The sequence below is a fragment of the Periplaneta americana genome, chromosome 13, assembly GCF_040183065.1.
Source record: "Periplaneta americana isolate PAMFEO1 chromosome 13, P.americana_PAMFEO1_priV1, whole genome shotgun sequence".
In the NCBI taxonomy this organism is placed as follows: domain Eukaryota; kingdom Metazoa; phylum Arthropoda; class Insecta; order Blattodea; family Blattidae; genus Periplaneta; species Periplaneta americana.
The window spans coordinates 56,745,234-56,757,101 of record NC_091129.1 but is presented as its reverse complement, the minus strand read 5'-3'; the positions used below and the strand labels follow the sequence as shown (position 1 = coordinate 56,757,101).

At 34.4% G+C, this 11,868-nt stretch overlaps 1 long non-coding RNA gene across 1 annotated transcript; it reads right to left on the bottom strand.

The window, feature by feature from the left end:
- Positions 1–2,788: 2,788 nt before the first annotated feature.
- On the bottom strand, positions 2,789–11,380 carry LOC138711964 (uncharacterized). Its single transcript, XR_011335553.1, has 3 exons — positions 10,845–11,380; positions 10,283–10,400; positions 2,789–3,985 (listed from the first exon to the last, which is right to left on the bottom strand). It is a non-coding gene; the product is annotated as an uncharacterized lncRNA (long non-coding RNA).
- Positions 11,381–11,868: the final 488 nt, after the last annotated feature.

Genomic DNA, 11,868 nt, shown 5'->3' with positions numbered 1-11,868 from the left:
ATGATCTAGGATTTAACCCTTTTATTAAATTAATTTATCAAATTTGACTAATAAAAGTTTTTGCATCTTCTAGATCAAATATGTAATTGAGATACAGGAAGCGAATAGGATAGGATACTTCTCTCCAAAACACCTTAAGCACTATTTTTAAATAATGTTATGTATCATGTATTGGAAAATAAAAACAAAGATTGACTTTGGAATATTGACTTCGAAGTTATTATTGGTCAGTTATATAATTATAATTTGCTCTTAATTTTTTTATGTCAAACATTAGCTTGAAAATAGTCATAAGATGTTTTGCTGTGACATAGTATAACGCACGTTCATAAACATTTATAAAACACCACTTTATTTGTTTTACACCGTCAGAGCTGAACATCTATTTTTAAAAGTAACTGCCATTAGTTTAATATATGGATATTAAAAATCTAAGTAATCAATAATCACCACTGATAAAGAATACAAAGAAAACTATTTGTCTACAACAGACATAAAATTAACTTAGACTTTTAATAAAAACACCATTAAGAAATACAAGTAAAAAAATTATTTTTCATTCTCTGATGTATAGTTGATTTAAAACACTGAACATATTAGAAAAAGTGCAATACAATTTATTAGAGATAAGTCGATACTTCGCAACATTTCCTAATTTTGAGCTTTGATACTGAGTGTTTGATTTGGTTGTGGCCCCATTGCTCAAAATATGTTGTTGTTGTATTCTAATGCCAGGGGTTTGACAAAGTCATTTGACCTCTTGCACTCCAATATTTTTCGAAGATATTATCATGGCCAGCCACTGAAGCACAGATTTTGAGGTGTTCCGAATCCATTTCTTGGTTTGAGTTGCACAGTGGGTAGTTAGGGGACTGATTTACTCCAATTCTATGCAGGTGTTTGTTTGGCCAGACAGTCATGGCCTGTTGCCAATCTAAATGCAGCTACAGACGATTTTCGTGGTAAATCGGGAATTAACTGTGGATTATGATGCAGAGAGTTCCATTTTTTCCCTTGAGATTTGTGTTATCAAATTTTGTTTGTTGAAGTCTAAGTATGTAGATTTAATAAATCTTTTCACAGAGTAATACGTAGATTTAGTAACAGGTCTGTAAGTAGCAGTGCTGCTCTTCTTTGCTAAAGCATCAGCATTCTCGTTTCCCAGGATTCCACAATGGGATGGTATTCACTGGAATACAATTCTTTTATTGAGTGATATTAATTGAGAGAGCATTTTAGTTATTTCTGCTGTTTGAAATGAAAGTATGTATTTAGAGACTATTGATAGAATAGCTGCTTTGGAGTCTGACAATATAACTGCATTCTTAAATTTATTGATGTGGCATAGAAGATTCCTGAGACTTTCACTTATTACAATGATTTCTCCGTCAAAACTTGTTGTTCCATATCCAAGAGATCTATAAAGTGAGAAGAGACAAAATATTGTACCATATTTACTCTCTTCTTAGCAGATGTTATACAAGCATTCCATTATAAAAAATTTAGTTGCTTCTGTACCATTAAAGTAGTCCCGCCCAGAAATCCGATTGGGGGACTATTTTGCTGCATAGAATTGGAATATATCAGTCTCCTAACTGTCCACTGTGCTACTCAAACCAAGAAATGGATTCGGAACACCTCAAAATCTGTGCTTCAGTGGCTGACCATGACAATAATTTTGAAAAATACTGGAGTGCAAGAGGTCAAATGACTTTATTGTCAAATGTCTGGCATTAGAAAATATCAACATATTTACTCTGGTCATGATAATATCTTTGAAAAATATTGGAGTGCAAGAGGTCAAATGACTTTATTGTCAAACGCCTGACATTAGAAAACAACAACATATTTACTCTCTAAAAATTCTAAATAATGCACCCAAATCTCACCAGTTGCAGAAGCTACAGATTCGTATCGCTGCCACTGGACTCCCTCCTATGCCCTATAGGTGACACAACTGAAATGCTCATTGTACTAGTAATTATTATTTGTAGTTATATTACTATGTAATGTTAACTTAGGGTCTTAAAGATCGTTAGATTTATCATTGCCCTATATATTACAAAAATTTTATTGCTCATAATGTAGAAGTCAAGTACTCTACTTTTTTTTTTTCAGATGAATGAATGAATTCCCCTTATTTTCCTTCAATTAACTGAAGAAATCAAGACATTAAACGAAATGAGATAACAATGGTAATAATAATAATAATAATAATAATAATAATAATAATAATAATAATAATAACAACAACAATTCATTCTAGTACCGAGGTCATGGAAAGCATGGGGCTCTACCTCCATGCTCCCCAAATGCCTTCTTGGCATGTTACGGGGATACCTTTACCTTTTACCTTTAATAATAATAATGATAATAATAATAATAATAATAATAATAATAATAATAATAATAATAATAATGAATGAAGTCCATTACCACACACTTGTCAACAAAATTAAACACAATTTTGTTAAAAGATAAAGACAATGAATGAATCACTCAATGAAAGAGAATACAGGTTCAAATTGATGCCACAGTGAAGTGCAATGAATGAAGCAATTATGTTAGGTGGTGAAAAAGGTTAATGTAAGTAGGCTGGTGATGAAGTGGGTCGTAGTTCTTGAGTGGGATACCAAGCATCCCTTGATGGAATGGCCCCTCTTAGTAAGTTACATCTGAAGTCACTGTTATACTGATTACTGCGAAAATGGCTTGCACATATATAGGCCCTTCTGTAAGGATGAGGATTTTCTGCCACAGCTGCCCACATGTGGTATCTGTTACAATCAAAATTCTATTATTATCTTAAAAAAAATACACAAACCAGGGTTGGTATTAATTTAAATTAATGATTTAATCAAGATGTAAATAAAATAATTTTCATTTTATTTACATCAAATAATTGCTACTATTTAAATCACAGATTAAAATTATATGCACCTAACATGATTAAGACGAGAAATTAACTTCCTGAAAAAAAAAAAAAAACTTTTTACATATGACTGTTCTGCTGCTTCTTAAAACTATTAGCAATATATATGAGTAGCACACTTGCATCTCTGCAATGAACAAAATATTTTCTATGGTGAAATATATTTTTCTTCCTATGAATTCATATAAAATTTCACCACAGAAAAATCTTTGTTTATTACAGACATATAATTCTAGCATTTTCTGAAGAAATGGACAGGTTTTGAAAGTTTGCTTCTCATATGTCTTTTCCCAACTCCTAATTAAGGAGCAACAGAACACATGGTACAGGTAGTCAAGTAGAGCCTACTTTCGGAATCACCACCTAATTAAAGCACAGTATGATGCTGAGGATTGAAATGAATAGTTGTAGCTCATAACAATATTAAAAGTAAAACTTGCACAATGCCAAATGGACTACTTATTTATTCTGAAAACACACAATGCTAAGCTCTTCTGATAAATTTATTTGTAAATATTAATCTCCCTAAATAGTTTAATTCTTTTCTAATGAATAACAAACTGAGCATAATATCTTGCCTAAGTCTAAGCTAATTATTATTATCATTAAGTGCAGGTTATTAGTGCTGTAACTCTTCATGTATTAATAATGAGGCCTATGTGTAAACATAGTAAATTATTTTTCATTATTAATTACTTAAAATAACACATTAACAAAATACACAATTATGTAGGAACTAATGCACAAATTAAGTTTAAATGAATTACAAAAGAAGGCAAAAACTCATTTTAATAAACAAATACGAATTTGACAAATAATTCTCACTTAAATTTAAAAATCACTACAGTTTACCAACCCTGACTATTTACTGATGATATATAAGGATATCTTTGCATTGAGCTTATGCCAATGCCATTGCTTACCTTTTAAGCTGTGCTGCATTACTTGGCGCAGGAAACAGGAATAACCAGGTCTCCTCATTACTATCCGATTTCTGACAGTACACTGCAGCACATTCACAGTGTAAAACTCCGCCATTTGTCTTTCTATTAACTGAAACAAACCAGCAGTAGCCTAGTATCATATAATGCATTAATAACACTACATTCATAGAACAATTGAAGGATTGCAGTATAATCAATGTTTGTGAAATATTCCTGGAAGAATTCTATCCACGAGTCTATAAAAATAATATCTCCGGCAATTTAACTCTTTTTATTTTATCAAAATTATTCCAGTAAAGGTACTACTGTTAACTGTAAAGTCAAATTTCTAAAATATATCTTTTCGGGAACAACACTTCTTCACTATTGCGTTACCAAGCTAAGGTACCCCGCCATCCTTTGGTAACGCAACTGTAAAGAATTACACCGGGAACAACATATTTAGTCATATCAGATTCTGTCCCACGAATTTTAAGATGTCTGACCAACTTAACTTAGCTATATACAAAAATAAGTTGTTCGTTCATACCCAAAGTGTATATAAATAAGTTGTTCGTTCATACCCAAAGTGTATATTAAGGCCGGGTGCACACAGAATCAGACGCGACGCGACGCGGCGCGGCGCGACGCTACGTTTTGCTTTACAACGCCTCGCGACAGCTTAAAACTGTCTGCTCGCGACAACTGATTTGTTGGCTGTGTGGGTTTGGAAAACTGGCCTAGGCTAGAAAATGGCGTCAATAATAGAGGACTATCTATATGAAAAATTCTATTGTAGTTGCTTATTATTTCCTAAGGACGCAAACTCCTAAAAATCTATGCCATTGAAAGAGTCTTAAAATTAAAACGTCATTTTTTATGTTATGACCAGACATCGGATTCTAGGGCAAATGCCTATTTTGTTTCTTTAGGAGAAAAGTAAAAATAATTATTAATATTTGTATTTCATGGAAATTGAAAGGTATTCAAAGAGTTTTATAGTGCCCTAAAACAGTTATTAGAGCCTAATTTGTTAATATTCGCCTAAAAATGCCTAACTTACTGTAAAGTTTCGCATTTTACTCTTACTTTTTATAATTTATACATGCATTCACTGCGAAATTTAAGGCATTTAAAAAGTGGAATGTTTGCTTCACACCGGCCATGAAACCATTGATAAAGGAAACAAAATGTTTTGAATCTCACGACACTCCCAATAGATTTCACCGAATTTAACATGTTTGGAGGCATAAATGCCGACAAATAACCAACCTTAGTTTTGAAGCAGGCAACAATCACAACATGTGCTGCTACCGATTCAGAGATATACTATACTATAAAAATGACTGTTTTCGGTCTGAAACCGATTAGCTGTACTGCCCTTCAGAGTGTCATAAAATCACAATTTTTGGAGAAAGAGTGTTTTTGAAATATTTATGAAAAGTCGTAAAACTGCGAATTACTAGGGTAAACCGTTACAAAATATTTAAAAGAATGGCCCTCCTAGTGTTAACACTACCAGGAAATGCAACAATAAGTGGAACTTTGTATTTTTGTCCAATTGAATCTCAATAACAACGGTTCATTTGAATGCTCGTTAACAGTTGCTCTTTCCCTCACCTTATTTGTGTTGAGAAGTTTTGAGCGGTAGGACGTTTTCCTGTGAAGTTTAACGCGATAATGCCGAAAAATAAAAGTGCAAAATCTACATTGATCCGGCAATGGCTAACAGAATATTCAGAATTCACTTATGATGGAAAAATAATATTCTGCAAGATTTGTAGCAAACATGTATGTAACAATAGTTGAAATATATAAATTCTATTAATTTTAATGGGTAGGCCTATAATATTTATACATTGACTGAGCTATCCTGAGGTATAATTCTTTTCAAGACCACTACACTTTAACCTTTCAAATTCCGATAGTTAAAGTATTTGCAGGTCATTAAAATTTTGATTGTTCGAACCCACTAACTTTGTGATAGAAATACGGCAATACAACAATTAGGATTTTATTTTAATTCAGTTTACTTTACATTTTTAGATTTCGCAAGAAAAGAAGTGCCACCTAAAGCAGCATGTGCAAGGAGCGGCTCATAAGGCTAAAGCTCAGCAGAAAAATCAACTGCAACAAACTTTATTAACACAGCCTACTTCATCCAATCTCAGCAGCAATTTCTATGCTGATTTAACCAGAGCGTTTGTTGCTGCTAACATTCCCTGGAATGCAATTGAAAATCCGGTTTTAAGACAGTTTTTACAAAAATACTGCAAACAAAATATCCCATCTGAGTCGACCCTAAGAAAAAATTACTTAGACAGAATATACAATGAAACTTTAGCTTCCATTCGGGAGGATATAGGTGATTCTTACATATGGGTCTCTGTAGATGAAACCTCAGATCCTATGAATAGGTATATAGCAAATATGGTAGTAGGAAAACTTAGTCCTGATGGACCTTCGATTTTACACCTCGTATGTGTTAAGGAACTTTCGAAAGTGAATAGCCAAGCCATTGCTTATTTTGTAAATAAAGGCCTACAGTCTTTATACTCAGGTAATATAGACGATTCTAAAGTTCTGTTGTTTTGTACTGATGCTGCCTCATACATGGTTGCTGCAGCTCCACTTCTTAAAACATTTTATCCTAACCTCACGCATGTAACCTGTCTAGCACATGGCCTTCACAGGGTTTCTGAAACAATCCGGAATGAATTTCCTCTTGTCAATTCGTTTATTTCTAACACAAAAAAAATGTTTTTGTAAAGCCCCATCCAGGATTTCAATATTCAGAGAGAACTTTCCAGATATCCCACTCCCACCTCAGCCGGTTGTTACACGATGGGGAACCTGGATTCAGTCAGTGGTGTATTATTCTGAGTATTTTAAAGCAGTGGTCACAGTTATTGATAAATTACCTGAAACTGATAGTGCAGCGTGTGTGAAAGCAGTGAAAGATTGTCTCACGAGTGAAAAACGATATTGCCTACATAACATCAAACTTTTCTTTCATACCTGCAAGCATTGAACAATTAGAACGTGAAAAACAATCTCTTTGTAGCCAAATAGCAATAGTAAAGGAAGCTCAAGTGAACATACATTCTGCTTTGGGCGAAACTGGGAAAAAAGTTAAAAATAAGTGGGACAACGTATTAAATAAGAACGTAGGATTTTCATTGTTGGAAAAAGTATCAAGAGTGATATCGGGGGAAAGTGTAAATATTCCAGTAAGTATTGATGTTTCTATTGTACCTAATTTAAAATTTGCGCCTCTCACATCAGTTTCGGTTGAAAGAAGTTTTTCTGCTTTCAAAATGATTCTGTGACAAAAGGCAAAGGTTAACTGTCGAGAATTTAGAAAAAAATCTGGTGGTGTACTGTGCAGATAATTATAATAAAGTCTGAGCATGGAACTGAATTTCAATAACTTAAAATGAGTAATCTTGATATCAATAATCATTATTTCATTAGTTTCAATATATTAAATTTGTGCAGCTCTGTTTATAAATATAATATAGTATTCTTTTTTAATGTTTAAACATACTTTTTGTGCGTATTTTAGTGTATAACTAAAAATTTCAGTGAAAGAAATAAGTATGATACCTTGATGTGCCTAAAATGTCTATTTTCATTAAAATAGAGCCTAATTTTACAAATTTTGAGCTTATTTTAGGCGCCTAAAACTGCAATTTTAGTGCCTAAAAATCCGATGTCTAGTTATGACTACTTCACGACTCACAATAAAGAAAAATAATATATTAAATCAATAATGAGTGATAGTTTAGAGCAGAGAATTAGGCTTACTACAAATTACACTGGTCGTCAGTCATTTTGCGCCAGACATAAAACTAACAAATTCTTAATAATTTAGACCTCCTGAATTAAAAAATAACAAGCAAAATGTTCCATCACTTCGGGTTTTCGAGATGCACAATATAATTAAATTTGTATGCATTTAATTTAAAAATCACCGTATTTCATGTGTAACTATTTTGTTTTACAAATGTGAAGACCCATTATGTGAAAACAAATTTAGTATATGTAGGGCACCATGATAGAAGCACTTGTAGAAAGGGAAATTATTTTATTGCCCTTCTACGAGTCTATTTGGAGGGAGTGAAACAGGTTCGCTGTATAAATTCACTTGAGTTTACCTGATTTTACTTGAGATGTGCATTTCTTACACAGTGAGCTTAATTACATTACTGTAGTTTATATCTTGCAATATATCACCATGTCAAATCCACTTCTAGAAGCGGAAATTGTTTTATTGTCCTTTTCGGTTCCATTTGGAGGGGAAGAAACAGGTTCGCCGTATGAAAACGCTTCAGGTTACCAGGATATTTCTGTGGTGTTAGTATTCTGTGTAGGACGTGTAGGCTATTTCTTTAAAGTGTGCTTTAATGATAATATTCAAAGTATGAATGGTTTATATGTGCGGATTTGAAGGTTGTAGCAATGCTTTTTGGAATGCAATTAGGCTACACAAAATTTTGCTGCTTTCTGTACGAATTGGACAGTCGCGCTCCAGATATTTTATTTTTATTTTATTTTATTGGGTTATTTTACGACGCTTTTTCACCATCTAGGTTATTTAGCGTCTGAATGAAATAAAGGTGATAATGCCGGTGAAATGAGCCCGGGGTCCAGCACCGAAAGTTACCCAGCATTTTCTCGTATTGGGTTGAGGGAAAACCCGGGAAAAAACCTCAACCAGGTAACTTTCCCCAACCGGGATTCGAACCGGGCCACCTGGTTTCGCAGCCAGACGCGCTGACCGTTACTCCACAGGTGTGGACTCGCGCTCGAGATATGCATTATAAAATAAAACGACAATCACTAGAGCCAGGGAAGAAACATGTTATACATCAACCCCTTGTACCTCAAAGCGAAGTAATTTTACCCCATTTACACAATAAGTTAGGGTTAATGAAGAATTTTGTTAAAGGGATAAATTATAAAACTGAAGCATTTAAAAATATCCAGGAAAAATTTCCTGCTATTAATAATCCGTGGCGCTACACCCCGTGAAGAGCCCAGACCGACCAGCCGGCTGCTTGCCTCACGTCCACATGCCAAAACAGAGGTGGACGATCATCCAACTAGAATGGAGGTATTGTGTGGTTAGCACGATGATCCCCCCAGTCCTTATATCTGGCTTTCGCAACCGGCTTTCGCTACCTATCGTAGCTCCCCAAGTGCATCACGATGCTAGGTGGGCACCGGTCCCATACATTGGCCGAAATTTCATGAGAAAATTTCTTCCCCCATGAGGACTCGGACCAGCGCGCATTCCTTAACATTTCCTGCTATTAGTGGTTCAAAAATAAAAGAGGGAGTTCTCAATGGACCACAAATTAGAGAAATAATGGACAATCACTTCGAATCTTTGCTGGAAGGAAAAGAGACAGCCGTCTGGATTGCATTCAAGGAGGTTGAATTAATTTTCTGGATAACTGTAGAAGTGAGAACTATGAAGAACTAGTGAAAAATTTACTGTTGGCGTATTAAACTAGGGGTTGTAAAATTTCCCTGAAAATTCACTTCCTTCACTCACATCTTGACTTTTTTTTCCCGAGAATTGTGCGATTTCAGTGATGAGCATGATGAGCGCTTCCATCAAGAAATTTCAACTATGGAAAAAAGATACCAAGGACAGTGGAGTACCAATATGCTAGCAGACTATTGTTGGTCTTTAGCTCATGATGTACCTGATGCCCAGTGTAAAAGAAAATGGAGAAAAAGAAAGCTGTAATCTTCTGAACAGTGAATATTTAGCCTTATTGTCATTATATAAAACAATATTTTGAATAGATATAAATTCCAAAATTTCTCAAAAACCGTAACCAACAACTGTTTTTATTGCCATATTCGTATTCAGGAGGCTCAAATTATGTAGAAAACATATATCACATGTCTAGCGCAAAAAAAAAGTTAACATTTGTTACGCAGTGTTATTATTATAAATTATGATTCACCTGGTGCTTTCATCTCATTTGCAATTTTTCACATATTTTCAGAAACCACATTATTCTCGTGATATTGTTTCAAAGATTGTACAGAATATATCTTTCCTGTACTAAATCAACTAATTTATCCGCATCGAGCTCCATTATGAATAATGTGCACTACACAACAATAGTATTTTTTGTAGATAATGAAAGCGTGCAATCATAGCCACTACTAACGCATGCGCAGTACACTGCCGCTATCAGACTGTCTCCTCGCGACGAACTTCTAGCAGTCATTCAAAGCTGTCTCTTCGTGTCGCCTTGTGTCTCCTCGCGACCGTCGCGCCGCGTCTGATTCTGTGTGCACCGCACCATAAGAAATCAATGGGAGACAAGTACCACGAGACAAAATGTCGCGTCGCGCCGCGCCGCGTCTGATTCTGTGTGCACCCGGCCTAACTCTGTTAGCTTACCTTTAAAGCTCTTGGTGTAATTGCAGTTAGGCCTAATACACTCTTGTAATTCAACACAGAAGTCAGTTCATCATGTGGTAGTGATAGAAGGAAGGTAATCGCGTTCTGAAGTTTATCCCTGAAAACAATTACAGATCTCAGTTTAATAAACGTTTAAGATATGATGGAAGAATTCAGTTTAAATTAGAAAACATGACGGTGCAGTTAAGCCGCATCTACACGGTTCAGTTTTTCATGCTCGTACGCACGCAGTCTGGGAAGAATATTGAAAGAATCAAGTTTAAAGCGCATGTTGAATTAAGATACATTAAGATTTCCTATCTACAAGGTACGCCATATTAATATTAAAATACCAAAATACCATGTGATGGAGTGTAAAAACCGATTATAGTTTCACTGGCCAAGTTCTGCAGCAGCGAAAGCTAAAATAATATATTATCCTGCACATTGTGTGCACTTCCGTTATTATTAAATACCAATCTTGCAGGCATTGCTTGAATGTGTGAAGTTGAAAGAATAGTTGAACCGTGTAGATGTAATCTCAAACATATTTCTTTCTTACCTTTAACGTTGCGAATTATTTCTTGTTGCAGGAAAGCACCAGTAACTTCTCAATTAACTCGATCTGTTCAAATTTCTTCCTTAAGCAGCCATGTTCGTCCATTCCATAATTTATACAAGATTTTAACAGAATAGGAATGCCAACATCCAACAATTGATCAACTGAACAAATGAGGTTAATAGGTCATACACAGTACACTAATATGGCTACTTTGTCCTCGAATGAAAATGCAAATTAGCTATATAGTAATAGTAATAATAATCCGTATATTATAAAACTGACACATTCTGTAAATAATGGATATTAATAATATCTGTTTAAAACTGTCATATTGGCAAAACTTAAAACCAAAGAACTTTCGAAACCAAAGAGTTTTGTACTGCTAATTTTACAAACTCTGTGAACGAAATACAGCCAGCGCTGTCCTGACCACGTGCGGCAAACTATGGAACATCTATGAGCATCCTACATCTATCATTTGAGTTAAACCCCCCCTGGTATGTACTGTCGACAACTGATGACCATGGATAAATATTATTGGCCTATATGACCTTGGCAACTTGGCAAGTTCGGAACATAGACAAGTTCGGAACGAGACAGCTATTTATAGTTGTCACGTGGGCGAAGCGAAGAGATAAGATAAAGTACGCCTTTGTATTGAATATAATTCAGAATCTCTGCCAGGCAAAGCAATATGTAGACCATGTTGTAATGGTACCGTATCGGGCGGCAATAATATGATTCGTCATCTCTTCTGTTTTTATATATTTGTCGTGAATATTATTTATATTATCAACTGAGTGTATAACATAATTTATCCGTTAATTGTTATTTTATTAATGATAAATCCAAAGAACAATGGAAAATAAGGGACTGAAAAATAAATGAAATAAGAGAATTTGACGTTCATGATTATAATGTTGTCGGAGTTTTATTATACTTTACTTTGAATTATTTTAACTTGCACCACAAAAGCGTATGAAAATTAATGTTAACATTACCTATTTAGTTATGATAGTAGTAT